This window comes from Castor canadensis, chromosome 7 (assembly GCF_047511655.1).
Source record: "Castor canadensis chromosome 7, mCasCan1.hap1v2, whole genome shotgun sequence".
Lineage (NCBI taxonomy): Eukaryota > Metazoa > Chordata > Mammalia > Rodentia > Castoridae > Castor > Castor canadensis.
In genome coordinates, this window is record NC_133392.1 from 52,746,782 (window position 1) to 52,764,420 (window position 17,639).

At 35.3% G+C, this 17,639-nt stretch overlaps 1 pseudogene; it reads right to left on the minus strand.

Moving 5' to 3' along the window:
- Positions 1-3,326: 3,326 nt before the first annotated feature.
- Positions 3,327-3,479, minus strand: LOC141425080 (U1 spliceosomal RNA; annotated as a pseudogene).
- Positions 3,480-17,639: the final 14,160 nt, after the last annotated feature.

A 17,639-nucleotide genomic window follows, 5' to 3' on the forward strand; every position in this document is an offset into this window, starting at 1 on the left:
AATTATAGATGTATTTTGTGAACAGGGAATACATTTTGGAATGACAGGCTGACTCAACTCAATGATTTAAAAATGAATAATAAAGCTTTTTCAAAGAACCTTGGTTTAAAAATCTAAAATACTGGCTTACAAAGATCCTTGGACATGTTTTAGTTACTGGGAATTTAGTAGCCCTGGTAACTTGTTGTGATAATCTAGGTGACACTATTTGCTCTTTATCCAAACCAATAATCTGGGGAGACATTCATAACTGTTTTCCTTAATCCCCTGCTGAACTGATAAACGTGATTTTCTAAAATCAGGAAGAAAGAGTCATTCCACAGAATTGCTGATGATAACAATTGCCGGATGGACTTCAGACATCTAAAAATAGGAGGGCATTGGTTCCTACATCCACAGAAAGAATCTGATGTCAGCAGTGTCAGGAAATGCAGCCTAACCAGAGTGAAAACACCCCATGGGGTGCTATAACTCACTGGAGTCATTTTCAGGTTCTGCATGTAAATTGTATAAAACTCTCAACAATATAATCCTCAGGATATGGGGATGATTGGCAGGCTGCAAAGCTTTTTCTTTAGACTCAAACAGTTCTTTGATACAAACAATATTTTTCATTTCAAAGGTAATTGTTGGTAGCCAATAGGCATTGATAGTCCCATGTGGGTAGCACAATAAGTACATTGCCTTTCAAAAAACAGTATTGCTTTTCATGTGATAGAGACCATTTGTGAAATTGAAAACCCATTCAGAAAGCCTACTGATAGACAGGCCCTTTAAAATTCCAAGATGTAAATGTATTGAAGTGCACTATCAGACAGGCTTTTGCACAAAAGCTCCTTGGAAAATAATTTAATATATATTCAGCTATCATTGTATTTACTTTTTTGGCAATAATTCCTCTGCTCTTATTTTCCAATACACTTATAAGAAAACCTCAGCTGTGTCAGAACTGAAACAAAGACAAGCCACAGCCCTGAATTTCAGTTTTTATCGTCATCTCAATTACTGTTTCTCACTGTCTCATTTTTGTGTCTTACCAGAAATTTATAAATAATCTACAGGACACTGAGATGATAAATGCCTGTATAGCCCACTCCTGGGCAAAAATTTTCCAGAAAGCTGATTTTTTTCAAATAAGTATTGCAAATCACCTGTTTTTATCTTCGAGAGTGAATTTATTTTACATCAAATAGCATTTTTTTCTTATCACTTTGTATCTACTAGTGCTTTTCTGGGAAACAGAAGGCCAGTAAGAGAAATTTTTAGATTGTGGAATATTTGTATGTATTGACAGAGCAAAAAAAACCATATAATAATAGATTGTAACAAAATGAACATTAAAATATTTTGAAATATAAAGCCAAGAATAAAGGATTCTGCATTACCATTCATCAAGAGATTAGCTATAGTCCTTTTAAGAAATCAATCAAAGTACAGTTCTAAAAGAAATCCCCACTCCAAACTCTGAGTGATCAGTTGTCTGAAAGAAAATCAATTCTTACATTGCATCAAGAGCAATCTTTAATAAATCTCTACAAAAATATTGGCAGTTATGCAATTAAAATAATAAAAGCTCAATGATAATCTTGATCCATTATTTAATCAATTCTTATAAAATGAAAAGCTTATCTAAGTAGGTCTTTGTGCCTAGGAAAAATTAGGTCATTATGAAAAACTGTCAATTCATTTAGGTCTGTAGTGAGTCACTGTGTCGCCTTCAAATTGTGGCTTAATCTCTCTGTTTCCTTTTTAATTTCTGTGAAAATGAGTACTAAATCAGCAGAGATTCCAGAAGGATTAAAGATAACATTTTCCTAAAAGCATCTATAGCTATTGAGAGGCATATATCCATGCATTCGAATTGTAAATTCATATTTCAGATCAAGGTTTTCCTTATCTATATGTTAGAAGACTCTGTGCTTTCTAATGCAAAGGTAGAGATTTCAAATTATGTATTTTTTAAACATTTAAGTGTCTTAAAGCACTTTCAGTTTTCCAAGCATGGTTTTTAGCTAATCTAGGGTCTCAGCTTTACCTGTAGTGCCAAAATTATCATGGTTATCAAAAATTCACCTAGAAACTTTGGGTAAACTCCAGAAAGCTTGATAATGACGACAGTTACTGCCTTTTACATTCATTCTACCTTGCACTATGTAACTTTCATAACACTGTCATGGCTAGTAAAAGATTCTGTTTTGAATGTGCTGGTATACTTTCTATGACTACAGTCCTTCTGTGTCCTTTTTCTCTGTTTAAGTTTATTATCTCACAGTTTTGGAGGTTTCAATTCATGTTCAATGCAGCCTATTGTTCCCTTTGCTTTGGGTCAGTAGTAGCACATCCCAGAAGAATCACATGGTGAAGTAAAACTGCTTACCTTGTGGCAAAAGAAAGAGGAAGGGGCCAGGGTCCCACAATCCTCTTCAAGAGCACAATGACCCAGCGACCTCCCACTAGACCCCATCTCTTAAAGTTTCCACCCCCTTCCAATAGTACCACCCTAGTGAGTAAGACTTGAACACATGGTCCTTTGGGGATACTTAAGATCTCAACTACAGAAGCTGACAGGCTCTACTTCTATTATTATTAATATTAATATTAAGCTGGGCACCAGTGGCTCATACCTGTAATTGTAGCTGCTCAGGAGGCAGAGATCAGGAGGATCACATTTCAAAACGAGCCCAGGCAAATAGTTCATGAAACCCTATCTCAAAAAGACCCACAAAAAAGGGCTAGTGGCATGGCTCAAGGTGTAGGCCCTGAGTTCAAAACCCCAGTACCACAAAAAATATTACATTATACAATATTATTATTTTATTGTAAAATATACATTTTACCACATGGTTTTAACTATTTTGAAGTGTACAATTAAATGACATTAATACATTTATAGTATTGTGCAACCACCACGTCTCTAGTACCAGAAACTTTTCATTACTCCAAGTACAAGCCAGGTACCCTAATAGGCAGTCACACCCATTTCCTCCTCCCTGACAACCACAAATATATTTTTGAATTTATGAATCAGTCTATTCTAGATATTTCATATAAAAGGAATCATTTGATAAGGGGCCTTTTGTCTAACTTCTTTTGCTCAGCACACTGTCATCAAGGTTCAACCATTTTGCTGTATGTCTTGGTGCTTCAGTCTTCCTGTGGCTGAACAATATTCCACGGTATAAAATGAATACATACATTTTGTTTATCCATTTATCTCTTGTTGGAAACCTGGCTTGTTTCTACCTTTGGCTGCCATGAAATAGAGCTGCTACAATCACAGACAAGTTTCTGTTTGAAGATCTGTGTTTTATTCTTTTTTTCCTCTTACGGAGAGTCCCCCAGTACTGCAAATGATGCCATTATAAGCTTCCCACCTTTGGGAAAATTGCAGGGGTCTGCACATTCTGAGTGCAATGGATGGGCCTCACCCTGGGAAAACCATCTTTGTGATCATGGTATCTCCCCTGCCAGGTCAGCATATTTCCAGATCTTTGGGGTCTATTCCTAGGAGCAGAATTGCTGAGTCGTATGGTAATTATTTACCTACTTCTATTCTTTGTTGGCATGCATATCCTCTCATTCTCAGCCACTTCCTTCCTCTTACCATAGTTTATGACAGCCATCTGCAGTTTCCACTGTGGGGATACTGTGTCTCTCATTACAGAAGCCCTTTGGCAGGACCATAGGTTGAAACTCAACCTCTGGATGAAGAGAGGCATTCAGAAACTTCTGAATCTCCTGTATAATACATATTGGTATATTAAACCAACAAGACTCTGATGCTCATCCCTGCCTCATTTCTTCTGGGCCAGTTTGCTGCTCTTGAGTCTTACTGGATGTGTTGGAGTGGTTAAACAACTACTTTGATATTCTGTCGCTCCCTGCACTTTTCTGAGAATTTTAATAAGTAGTTTATTATATCACTCCACTCAAGGACACACAAATGCAAACACATATATAACCTGACCCAGTGTTTCTACTCTGAGTACATGGTTGGTTGTTTCAACTCTGAAGATGACACGCCTTTTCCCTCTGACCTATTATTCTTCCTTTTCCATCCCTTTATCATATCTGAAGGCATTTCTACTTCCTGACTGGTAGTGAATTCCATTACATATATCATTCTTGCATGAGTTATTATTCACCCTCATTTCTTCCTTTTTAAAAAATACTTTATGTTTTTAAGGCAGTTTTAGGTTCACAAACAAATTGAGAGAAAGATACAGAGATATCCCATATATTCCTGTCCCTACAAACCTATAGCTCTTAACACTATTAAAATCCACCGTAAGAGTGGCATGTTTGTTAAAATTATTAACCTACACTGATGCACCATTATCACCTAAAGTCATAGTCTATGTTGGAATTTACTTGCTATTACGCATTTGCAAAGTTTGAACAAATGTACAATGACATATATCCATCATTATAGTATAGAAGAGATTTAATGCCCTAAATATCCTCCATGCTTATCTGTTCATTCCTTCTTCCCCTAACTGCAGATAATCACTAATTTTATTGTGTCTATGGGTTTTACTTTTTCAGGATGTTGTAATAATATGCAATATAGCTCTTTTGGATTGGTTCTTTTCACTTAGCAATAAGCTTTTATGTTTCCTCCATGTCTCTTCATAGTTTCATTGTTAATTTATTTTTAGTATTAAATAGTATTCCATTATCTGGTTGTACCAGTTTATTTATCCATTTACCTACCAAAAGACATCTTTGCTGCTTCTAAGTTTTGACAATCATTAATAAAGCTGCTATAAGCATCTATGTGCACGTTTTTGTGTGGACATAAATTTTCACCTCCTTTGGGTAAATACAAAGGAGTATGACTTCTGGATTGCATTATTAGACTATGTTTAGCTTTCATTTTTAGTATATATTAATTGTATGTAATAATGAGTGTCATTGTGACATTTTCATGCATACATATAATATACTTTGATCATCTTCATGTCCTCTATTACCCTTTTTTATCTCCTCTTCCCTTCTCTCTTATCCTCTTCTATATCTCTAATGGTCCCCCTTTCACATTAATGACCTTTGCTTTCTTTCTAAATTCCAAATGTGAGAGACAAGACATGATATTTTACTTTCTGGTTTTTTTTTGCCTAACATGATACTCACCAGTACCATCCATTTTCCTACAAGTGACAGAACTTCATTCTTTTTTATGACTGAATAAAAGTGTATTGTGTATATATACCACATTCTCTTGATCTGTTCATCCATTGTTGGGTACCTAAGCTGATTCCATAGCTTGGCTATTTGAATAGTGCCTCAATAAACGTGAGTACAAAGGTATCTGTAGTAAGCTGACTTTTATTCTTTTGGGTCTATACCTGGGTAATGATACAGCTGGATCATATAGCAGGTCTACTTTTCATTTTTTGAGGAACCTCTACACTGATTTTCAATAGTAGCACGGATAATTTACATTCTAACCAATAATGTATAAGGATTTCTTCATTCTGTATCCTCACCAGCATTTGTTTTTGTTTTCTTGTTGATAACCATTCTGAATGGAGTAAGATGGAATCTCAGTGTAATTTTGATTTGCACGTCCCTAATGGCTCAAGATGTTGATTTTTGTTCATATATTTATTGATTATCTTTACTTCTTCATTGAAAAAGTGCCTTTTTGGTTCATTTGCCCATTTATTGATTATATTATTTGCTCTTTGGTGTTTAATTTTTCAGTTCCTTATGTATTGTGGCTATTAATCTTCTGTCAGATAGATAACTGGCAGACATTTTCTGTAGGATATCTCCTCACTCTTGTTTCTTTTGATGCCTAGAGCTTTTTAATTTGATGCAACCCTAGTTTCCAATTCTATTATTTCCTGAGCTATTGGGTCTTATTCAGAAATTCATTGTCCATGCATGTATCCTAAAGTATTTCTCCTGTGTTTTCCTCTAGTAGTTTTAAGATTTTAGACAGTTTTAAATTAAGGTCTGTAATCCAGTTTGAGTTGGTTTCTGTACAGGTGATGGATTGGATCTAGTTTCAGTCTCCTGCATGTGAATACCCAACTTTCTTAACACCACTTATTAAAGAAGCTGTCTTTTTTTCCAATTTATGTTTTTGGAAACTTTTTCAAGAATCAGATGGCTATACCTATGTGGACTTATTTCTAGATCATCTACTCTTTTCCATTAACCTATTAATCTGTTTTTGTAACAGTACCATGCTGTTTTTGTTGCTATATTGCTCTGTAGTATAGTTTGAAGTCAGGTATTATGACACCTCTTGCATTGTTCTTTGTCATTTGGCTCAGGAATGCTTTGGCTATTCAGTCTTTTGTTTTCCCCAATGAATATTATGGCTACATTTTTTTTCAGTTTTTGTTGTTTTGGCTTTTGTGTTTGTTTGATGGTTTGCTTTTGAGAAAGTCTCACCATGTAGCCCAAGCTGACCTTGAACTTGTAATCTTCCTGTCTCAGCCTCTGAGTGCTAGGATTACAGGCATGTCCAACTACACCTGACCTATATTTAGTTTTGTAACAACCCACTACACTATATTCTAAATTAGCTTTTTTATTTTGTATTCTCAGAAGCAATAAATGAGATTTTCTGCTGTTCTACTTATTACCAGCATTTGGTATTGTCAGTGTTCTAGATTTCAACCATTCTAATAGGTGTATAGTAATATCTTACTGTTGTTTTAATTTGTTTTTCCCTGGTGGCATATGAGCATGTTTTCACTTATTCATTTGTCTTATCTTTGTATCTTCTTTGGTGAGCTGTTAAGGGCTCTCTTCTTTTCTTTAATTGGATTTTTTGTTTTATAATTGTGAGTTATGAGGTCTTTTGTATATTTTTGATAATAGTCCTTTATCAGATATATCAGAAGGGTGAGACAAGGTCTCACTGTGTAGACCTCAAATTTGTAATTTTCCTGCCTCTGTCTCTCATGTGCTGGGATTATAGATGTGTACCACCATCCCCAGCTTCAGATATATCTTTTGCAGAGATTTTCTCCCAGTTTGTGGCTTGTCTTTTCATTATCTTGACTTTGTCTTTCACAAAGCAGAAACTGTGCCCCTCTTTCTTGAGGCCATGTGGCAGAAGGGTTGAAGGTCAGCATGATTTAGGGTGAAATGAATCAATGTCATTTAATTTTTTCAGTATAAATTTATCTTCTTTTCATATTTGAATAGCAGTCTATGTAAGGTAAGTCATGTTTCTTAATTAATTACTTTATACTCACTTTACTTTAAGAATTTTTGTTATATAAGAAAAATTGCATGCATTTTTAAACATCTGGAACAACAAAGATCTCAACTAAGTCCACATATCCTATAGCCAAGTTCTCCACATTGTCCTTGCTACTGCTTCATTCATGATGAACACTTCATTGAACTGTGGGTAAAGTCCAATTGACAATCTTGGAGGTTCAGACCCCAAAGCCATGTTCTAGCTCCTATCTTGCGCAAGGCTTGCAGTCACAAACTCATCTTCAATCACTCTGTGTCCTGTTCTGCATTCCCAAGTCCTTTGCCACACCTTGTTTGGAAAGTAGATAAGACACCACCCAATAAGGTGATGTTCAGAAAGCAGAAGCTACAAAATAAAAAGAATTGCTAACAATGTTAAAAATTCAAGAAAGCTCAACTACAATGAAGACAGAGAGTTTTTAAATGATCTTAGTGAGAGGAATTATGCCAGGGCGGTAGAATTTGAGCCTCTGATAAATCACTGATCTTCCCAAAGTTTTCATATTGCCCTCTAGTTCAGGATGACATTCATTATAGTTGTCATTCATCTTTGGAATAATAGTTTGATGTTGTTTTTCCTGAAGAACTTTAAGCTCTATGAATGTAACGTTTGTGTCTTTGGTATTAATACTTCGGTATATTTTACATTCAGGTCTGCACATAATAACTCAGGTCTTGGCACATAAAAGTTGCTTAATACATGACTGTGTGATTACATGCTAATTAATAAAAATGAAATTGTTTTTTATAGTACTAGGAATTAAATCAGGGTCTCACACATGCTAGGCAAATCCTCTACCACTTGAGCTATGCCCCCAGCCCTTTTTTTAAAATTTTACCTTTGGGACAAGATCTCACTATCTTTGGCTTTACTAGCCTTGAACTCACAATCCTCCACTCTGCTCCTGATTAGTTAGGATTATAGGCACGCCCCACCAGGCCCAGCTTGAAAACATAAAGACACAATATCTGCTAGGTATTGTGGATGAGAGGAAATCAGTATCATAAAGATATTGATTCTCATCCTAGCCCCTTCATTAACATGCTAAGTAAACTTGGTCCTGTTATTTAATTCCCTCTTCTAAGGTGATTGGATTTGCTAAGAATTTTTCGTCATTCCTGTCTATTCACTATATTCAGTACTGTTTTTCACTTGCAGATGAAAAAGTTTAGCATTCTTTTCTCCACAGCCACATATCTCAGTCACAGCTCTGGGTCATTTGTTGACTTAAGTTTAGTTTGATAAAATGAAGATATTTTGTAACTTTATTTGTCTTAGCCTTTTCTTTTTGTCTCATCAGGTTTGGTGGATTCCACCTTTCTATATTTCTCTCTTAACTTTAGGTCTTCAGACCTATTTATTTCTTATTTAGTTTTTACTTGCTTTTTCCTCCCTTCGTAGCATGAAAGAGAGGGGAAGATGGATAATAGTCAGGACCCATTCTTTGCTCAGTTGGATAACTTTTCTATGATGACCTTTTTCCAATAGCGAATATTTTCCCTCAGAGAATTTCATTACCATTTTTATTCCCAAACTGAATTTGTATTCATTCCTTATTAAAAAAAATCATTTGCTTATGCATGTGAACTGGGATTTATATCAGAGTTTCCTTAAAGGTTGAGACCGCATTTAATTTTGAATCTTTTCTTAAAAATCCAAACTTTACAAACAAAGTAATAAAATTCAGATTTACAACTGTATTTTAGAGAAAGGTAATTCATACTAGTTAATGATCGAGGCACAAATCCATTTTTATTACAACAAATCACTCTGTACTGTAGTCTTCATGGTTTCTTAGCTATTAAAGGAATGTAATATCCAAGAGGGCCAAATTCAAAAGGATTTAAAGTAGAGCAAGTTCAACATCCAGTCTAGTTCTTTAGTTTCTAATATTATGACACAGATGAAATCAGGCTTTGAGGGGACTCAAATGGAAGGTTCCAAATTGTGTTAAAAAATCAGACACTTAGGGGAAAATGGTTTAAGGAGAAAAAAAAACCTTGACATATTATTGATTAATTATGTGAATTGAATGAAATAAGTTTAAACTGAAATTATATTTCCAGTTTCAGGCCTCTTCAGCAGAAGAACTGGAAGATCACACATGAAAGATACGGAAAAGAAAATGAGGAAAGAGTTTTTTGAGGGTTTCACATTGTATTCCCTTAACTCCAAATTCCTTTGAATTTTCCTGTTGCAGAGCATTATTTTCCACTGTAAAAATGTCCTAAGTTCTTGCCAATAAAAGCACCTATATTTTATGGTCTATTGAATCAAGACTGATATATGGTAAATAATTTATAGAAAGATACATTAAGGCCAGTCCTTAAGATGTAAGCTATCATTTCATGCAAAGGTGACTTAAGAGTGAAATGAACTCTCAGAAATGTTATTCTTTCACTGGCCAATCTGTCATCCTATAGTCACTTCCTACAGTTGATGGGCTCAATGGGGGGGTCGTTGCTATTGAGCTACATTTCTAAGTCTAGGGAGTTAATTCTTTGTATTTTATATATAAAGAGGACATGTTGCAATATTTAAATGTTTTCTTCAGGACTTTTGCCTGCATCAAAGAATTGAAAATATAACCTATGCTGAAATAAACTACTAGAGGGAATTCTGCCCACATCCTGACTTTTATTCATGAAGTAGTAGAAGTTCCTATATTTTTTTTTAACATACAGTGATGAATGCATTTTGGCAAAGTGAAAATTGGATATAAAATGTTATGATGAATTATAAATACAGATATATTTCATTCTCTCATCTCAGTTCTTTGCATTAAATATGAGTGTTGTATTTCTTTCAAGTGACTGAGTTAATTTTATCTGAGAAATTTATAAAATGATCATCTTAGAAAGGCTTTTTGGAAAACTTTACACTTATTTCCTTATTTTTATATACATATGTAACCCACTCTTAAAGAGCCAAGAAAGTGTTTTACATATATCATGAACTCTATCAAGTGGAAAAAACTTAAACCAACTATTGACATAGAGTAGTGACTCACCATATTACTTAGTGTGGAGAAATTTAAATTAGTTTCTTGAGGGATGGATCGGCAAAACCCAAAGGTAAGTGAAGTCTGCATTGATGTTTGAGAAAGCATTAAACTCTACAGTAGACTTTGGAAATTTTAATGAGGTTGAAGTGGAAAACAGGGTGAGAAGTAGTTTACAAATAATTTATAGTTATTTGAAAGATGTGCATGTGTTTCTGTATGTGAAGGTGAAACAGGAAAGTCTATCAAAATTAATTTTGACATAATTATAATAAATAAATAAAATATGACAAAATGATGTGAAATAAAGTAATGATGATAGATAAAGTAAGGAATAACTCAAATATGATAAAATTGCAAACAGACCATCAATGAACTCTACAAGGTACTCAGAAAACAGAATCAGAAAATCAGTTTTGCCTTCCACATAAACTACATGTCAATGTACATGTAAATTTCTCCACGTAGAAGAGCTTGTAAGTTAGATGAGGATTTTATAAGCTGGCCATCCTGGAAGGAGTCATCTAGGTTTCACTTTTCTTACATATAACAGAAGAGCTACCACTTGTGACTGGAAAAGGAACTCATGGCCACTTGTTTTTTAACCAGGTCTTACGTCATGAAATCTTTTCAAGCATACAAACACAGAAGATAGTGATCATACTCTTACCAGCACTGTATGAGAGCTGCCACTCCTCTGTAAACAGCCAAAATTAGACATTATCGGTCTTCTAATTTTAGCCATATAAAGTATTATTTTGATTTTTATTTGCATTTTCCCGATAATTAATGAGACTGTGCACTTTTCTTATGTGTTTATTGGCCCATTCAGATGAAGAACATATTCAAGTTGTTTTGTCCATATTTCTATTGGGTTATTTTTTTTCTCTTACTGATTTATAGGAATTCTTTATGTATTATGTACATAAATTATATTTTCAAATTATAAATGTTAGGATTTTAGGTTCCCACTTGACTTTTCACTCACACTATTTCTATTTGGTAAAAAGAACCTAATTTTAATGTTTATATTTTATGATAGTTTTCTTTATGGAAGTGGTTCTCTGTCGTATTATGAACTATTTGCCCACAGCAATGTAATGAAGATATGTTTTCCCTAGAACTTCATTGCTTAACCTTTCACATTAAGATCTTCATCCTACTTGTAATTGACTTTTGTGTCTGAAGTGTAGTAAAGTAGTTTTATGTTTTCCCCCATTTTATATCCAATTGGCTCAGCAACATTTTTTAAATACTTTTTAACCTGGTATTCTTCGGTGCATGTTCATCATAAATCATAGGTGAGATGATTTGTTTTCTGACTAATTTATCCCCCTTTGTGTACCACACTGCTTTGTATACCATGCTACTTTACTAGCTATTGTTTTATGATAAGCGTTGATCCATGATGAAGTAATATCCTTCACACTTTTTCTCTTTGTTAAAGAGAAAATGGGAGAAACCTACTCTGATCAAGTGCTTTGTGTGTTTTTTAAGACTTGCATTTCTGTATGTATTCTAGATTATCCATATTAAATTATTTTTAACTGACTGGAGTTTTGCTAATTAGAGTTAATAGGTATACACAAAGATCATTTTAATTTTTCAATAATGAATATTCTAAGTCATGAATATGGCTTATATTTCTCTACTTTTTAGGTCTTCTTTGACCTTTCTAAATTTTCGATGTACAGATCCTCTGAAGATTTCATTAAATTAGTACAAATAATTCCCATTTAATTTTCACTTGGTTTGCCTGTTGCTAGCATTTCACATACAGCCCCACCCAACCCCCACGAAGATATATGAATTTTTGTATAGTCTTCTTATCTTTATATCTATCTAGTTATCTAACATCCATATATCTATCTATCTATCTATCTATCATCTACTTATCTATATCTAATCTATCTATCATCTCTCATGCCCAGTTCATACATCAGAAGTTGAAAATGTGGTTTTCGCCCTTTAGTGGGATTAACTTTGATCATTTAATTAAGGTGGTGTTCACCAAGTTTTTTCACTTAATTTTTTTTGGCTTATTTATTCATTTATTCATGTGTCAGTTTGGGCCATCTCACCCCCCACCCCCTTCCCCTTCCCCACCCCTCTCCCTCCTCATCCCCCTCACTTCCAAGCAGTACCTGTTCTGCTCTCTTCTCCAATTTTGTTGAAGAAAAGACATAAACAATAATAAGAAAGACATAGCATTTTTGCTAGTTTAAGATAAAGATAGCTATATAGATTCCTATCATTTCTTGCAAGCACAAGTGTATTACAACCTGAATCGATTCATCTCTGACCTCTTCACTACTTTCCGGTCACCTTCGCATAGTGACCTCTGTTGCTTTAAGGTTACTATACTAGCTCCTCTACAGTGGGCACATCAAACACTTTCAAGTTTTGGGTTTCTTACCTTTCCCTATTCCTCCTGTATGTGTTCTCCTCTTAGTGTGTGGCCTGTTTCCAATAATATTACTGCAATTGTTTTAAGTCTAAAGTCTGGATATGAGGGAGAACATACAATTTTTGGCCTTCTGAGCCTGGCTAACTTTGCTTAAGATGATATTCTCCAGTTCCATCCATTTACTTGTGAATGATAAGATTTCATTCTTCTTTGTGGCTGAGTAAAATTCCATTGTGTATAAATACCACATTTTCTTAATCCATTCGTCAGTCCTGGGGCATCTTGGCTGTTTCCATAACTTGGCTATTGAGAATAGTGCTGCAATAAACATGGGTGTGCAGGTGCCTTTGGAGTAACCTGTGTCACAGTCTTTTGGGTATATCCCCAGGAGTGGGATTGCTGGATTATATGGCAGATCTATGTTTAGTTTTTTAAGAAGCCTCCATATTGTTTTCCAGAGTGGTTGTACTGACTTGCATTCCCACCAGCAGTGTACGAGAGTTTCTTTTCCCCCATATCTTCTCCAACATTTGTTGTTGATGCTATTTATGATGATAGCTATTCTAACAGGGGTGAGGTGGAATCTTAGTGTGGTTTTGATTTGCATTTCCTTTATGGTCAGAGACAGTGAGCATTTTTTCATGTGTTTTTTGGCCACTTGGATTTCTTCCTTTGAAAAGTTCAATTTAGTTCAGTTGCCAATTTCTTTTTTGGTTCATTGATTTAGGGGCAGTTTAGTTTTTTGAGCTCCCTGTATATTCTGGTTATCAGTCCTTTGTCTGATGTATAGCTGGCAAATATTTTCTCCCACTCTGTTGGTCTGTTCTGTTTAGAGACCATTTCTTTTGTTGTGCAGAAGCTTTTTAATTTCATGTACTCCCATTTGTCCATCCCTTGTCTTAGTTGCTGAACGGCTGGGGTTCTATTGAGGAAGTCCTTGCCTATACCTATTGCTTCCAGAGTATTCCCTGCTCTTTTCTGTACTAACTTCAGTGTTTTGGGTCTGATATTTAGGTCCTTGATCCATTTTGAGTTGACAATAGTACAGGGTGATAGACATGGATCTAGTTTCAGTTTTCTACAGGCTTTTCCCAGCAACATTTGTTGACTGTTGTCTATTTTCCAATGTATGTTTTTGGTGCCTTTATCAAAAATAAGGTGGGAATAGCTGTGTGGATCATATCTGGGTCCCCTATTCTCTTCCTCTGGTCTATATATCTGTTTTTGTGCCAGTACCATGCTGTTTTTATTACTGTTGCTTTGTAATATAGTTTGAAGTCAGGTTTTGTGATACCTCCAGAGTTGCTCTTTTTGCTGAGCATTGCCTTAGCTATTTGAGGTCTCTTGTGTTTCCAAATGAACTTTAGGGTAGATTTTTCAATCTCTGTGATGAAAGTCATTGGGATTTTGACGGGAATTGCATTAAACACGTAGCTTGCTTTTCATAGTATAGCCATTTTTGCTATGTTGATTGCACCAATCCATGAACGTGGAGATCTTTCCATTTTGTAGTCTTCCTTGATCTCTTTCTTCAGGGGTTTGTAGTTCACCTTGTAGAGGTCGTTCACATCCTTTATTAAGTTTACTCCTAGGTATTTGATTTTTTTTTTGAGGCTATTGTAAATTGAATTGATTTCATATATTCTTTCTCAATTTGTTCATTGTTAGTGTATAGAAATGCTAATGACTTTTCCCCTTTAAAGTTACCAAGTTACTATTTATTTCTCAGTACCATTTATTTCGATTTTTAATTAATAAGTGAACTGTGAGGAGATTCTTAAAGACTAAAGAAATAAATGTTCTCTTCAAACATTCACCCAATTATTTAAGTATTCATTTATGATTTGTATCTGAATTAATTATTATAATCATTGTGCTAAAAAGAAGAGCTTTGTCTTCTCTTTCATTTATATGCTATCACTATGGAGTTATGAATTTTTATTTTCTTCAATGTTAATGACTATTGCTACTCATTTCGATGATAAAATGTCCTTCAGTATGGCCAGTATGGCACCTTCTTAATTGGTTTTGTATAATTTTCACACCCTCTTCATTTTCTGGGTACATCTTTATTTTTTGATATAACAGGAAGTTTTAACTCTTTTAAATTTTTAGGTAGCCCTGTGTCCTTTCGACTTATTAAATGTACGCTTCTATTCTAATATTTATGATAGGCTCCTCTCGATTTTCATTCATAATCATACCACCTGACAAAAATAATGGTAACCTTCTTTCTTCTTGTCAGTCTTTGCAAGATTGTTTTTCCCTGCACTATGGAATTTGGAATTTTAAATGCAAACATTCATATTGAAGACCTTTGTTTCATATCTGATTTTGGAAGGACCCTTGTTTCATACCTCATTTTAGAGTGAAAATGTTCAACATTTCACTTTTAAGGTTGATGTTTGCACTGTATGCTTTTATAGATGCTTTTTAAAATCAAGGAACTTTCCTTTTTATCCTACCTGCTAAGATTTTTCCACATAAATAATGAAATATTAGTATCTGCTGCTGTTTATAACAAATTCCTACAAGCATATATCTTAAATCAGAGCAGATTTATTATCTTATAGTTCTAGATCAGAAGTCTCAAATGAGTCAGCAGAGCGGTGCTACTTTTGGAGGCTGCTTTTGGAAAATATGTTTCTTTGCCTTTTCTGCTTTCTACAAGCTACTCAAATTCCTTGGCTTATGGCCCTATATCACTCAAATTTTTGCTTTTTGCTGTCATTTCTCCTTCTCTGACATTGACCCTCCTGTCTCTTTCTCAAAAGGACTCTTGTGATTACATTGGACCAACCAGGATAATCAAGGGTAATACTCCAACCTTAAGAACCTTAAATCAATCTAATCTACAAGGTCCTTTTTACTATATAAGGAATCAAATTCACAGGCTCCGGGAATTAAGTCATGTACATCATTCATGGGAAATGTTATTTAGCTTATGACAGAAAATAACTTTTATCAAATAATTTCTCTGAGAAGGATCCTAGATGGCGACCAGGACACAGCCGCAGACCTCCTGAGCTCCGTAATCCAGACTTTACTGAGAGGCTGGAGACGCTTGGCTGAGGTAAAGCACCAGGGAGAGCTGAAACATCAGCACTCTGAACCCCTAGCTGGTGGAAGGCCTCTCCACCCCACCATATACTAAAAGAATAGGGCGCTGCACGCCAAGCCCCACCCCATAGGCCCCCTGAGCTGCTGCTTCTCACGCAGGCCATGGGATCTCCGATCCTCCCGCCCTGCTCCTTAGCCCTGCCAGGGCCATGCTACCCCAAACTCCCACCCCTCAGACTCGCTGGGTCTCCACCAGATGAGCCCTTAAGGCCTGCTAAGCCCGGGACCCACAGACATTCATGATCTCCACTGGGCCACACCCCTCAGGACTGCACAATCTCCACTCTGCCAGGCCACGCCCCAATCACATGGCAAGGGGAGAGCACATACGGAGATATAGGAATAGGTAGAAAACCCAAAACATGAAAGTGTTTGATGTCCCCACTCCAGAGGACAGAAACCTTAAAATGACAGGTTAACATGAGAAGGGGATCAGGAACCAAAGTAAAGATCAGTTAGAGATGAATTAACTTGGGTTATAACACATGGGTACACGAAAGCAATAGTAGGAATCTTTCTGTATAGCTATCCTTAATTCAACTACAAAAACGCTTTGTCTTCCTTATTATGCTTATGTCTTTTCTTCAACAAAATTAGTGATAAGGGCAGAACAGGACCTGCCTGAAACTGAGGGGGGAGGGGGAGGGGTGGGGGAGGGGAACAGGGTGGAGAAATGACCCAAACAATGTATGCACATGTGAATAAATGAACAACAAAAATAAGCATAACTGAATATTTAGAAAATAAATCCAAATTCTGAAGTTAAAATTAATTTCTCTGCATTAATTGAGATGTTCATAGATCATCTTTATTCTCTACATAGGGTAGCTTCATTTTTAATGTCCAAGTTAAACAGCCTTCCATTCCTGAAATAATGTAACTTCTTTGTAACGTGCTATCCCTTGTATATATTGCCAGATTCCAGTGGCTGATAAAAATGCTCCCTGACTTATGATTGAGTTATGTCCTAACAGATCCATCATAAGTTGAGGATATTATAAGCTAAACGTTCACTTAATACATTTAACCTAGGGAACACCGTAGCTTAGCTTAGCTTACCTTTAATGTGCTCAGAACACTACATTAGTCTACAGTTAGGCAAAATCATCTAACATAGAGCCTATTTTAAATAGCATTGAATGTCTCATGTAATCACTAAATATCTGTATCTTAAAAACAATTGGCAACACAATACACTGTAAAAAGCTGGACGTTTTTCTTTGTTATTGCGTGGCTCTCCATGAGCCACTGACTAGTATTAACAGAGTATCATGCTGCGTGTCACTAATTCAGGAAAAAAATCAAATTCCAAATTCCAAGAATGGTTTATACTGAATTTATGTTGCTTTTGTGCTATTATAAAATCAAAAGGCTATAGATCATGGACCATTGAAGTTAGGGACCATTGTAAGTCAGTGACTATCTTTATTTTGCTCAGTTTTTTGGGTCTATTTTTATAAGCAAACTGGCCTGTAATTTTCTTTTTTGATGCTTTAGAAAGTTCTTTTCAAAAATCACAGTATTTTATTGCAGCACTATCCCCAACAGCCAAGCTTTGGAAATAATCTTCATGACTGAAGAATGGGTTAAGAAAATGTGATATATATACACAATGGAGTTTTATTCAGCCATAAAGAAGAATGAAATGATGTTGTTTACAGGTAAACTGGAGAACAACATGTTAAGAGAAGTGAGACAGACTCAAAAAGTCAAAAGTTGCATTTTTTCCCACATACATGGAAGCTATACCTATAAATTAAATGTGTGCGTGTGTGTATATATGTATACATCATGAAAGAGAGAACAGGATTGTATTAGTGGGTCTGTCAGGGAACTACAGGAGGCAGGAGAGGGAAAGAAAATGTTAGAGAATGACAAATATCCAA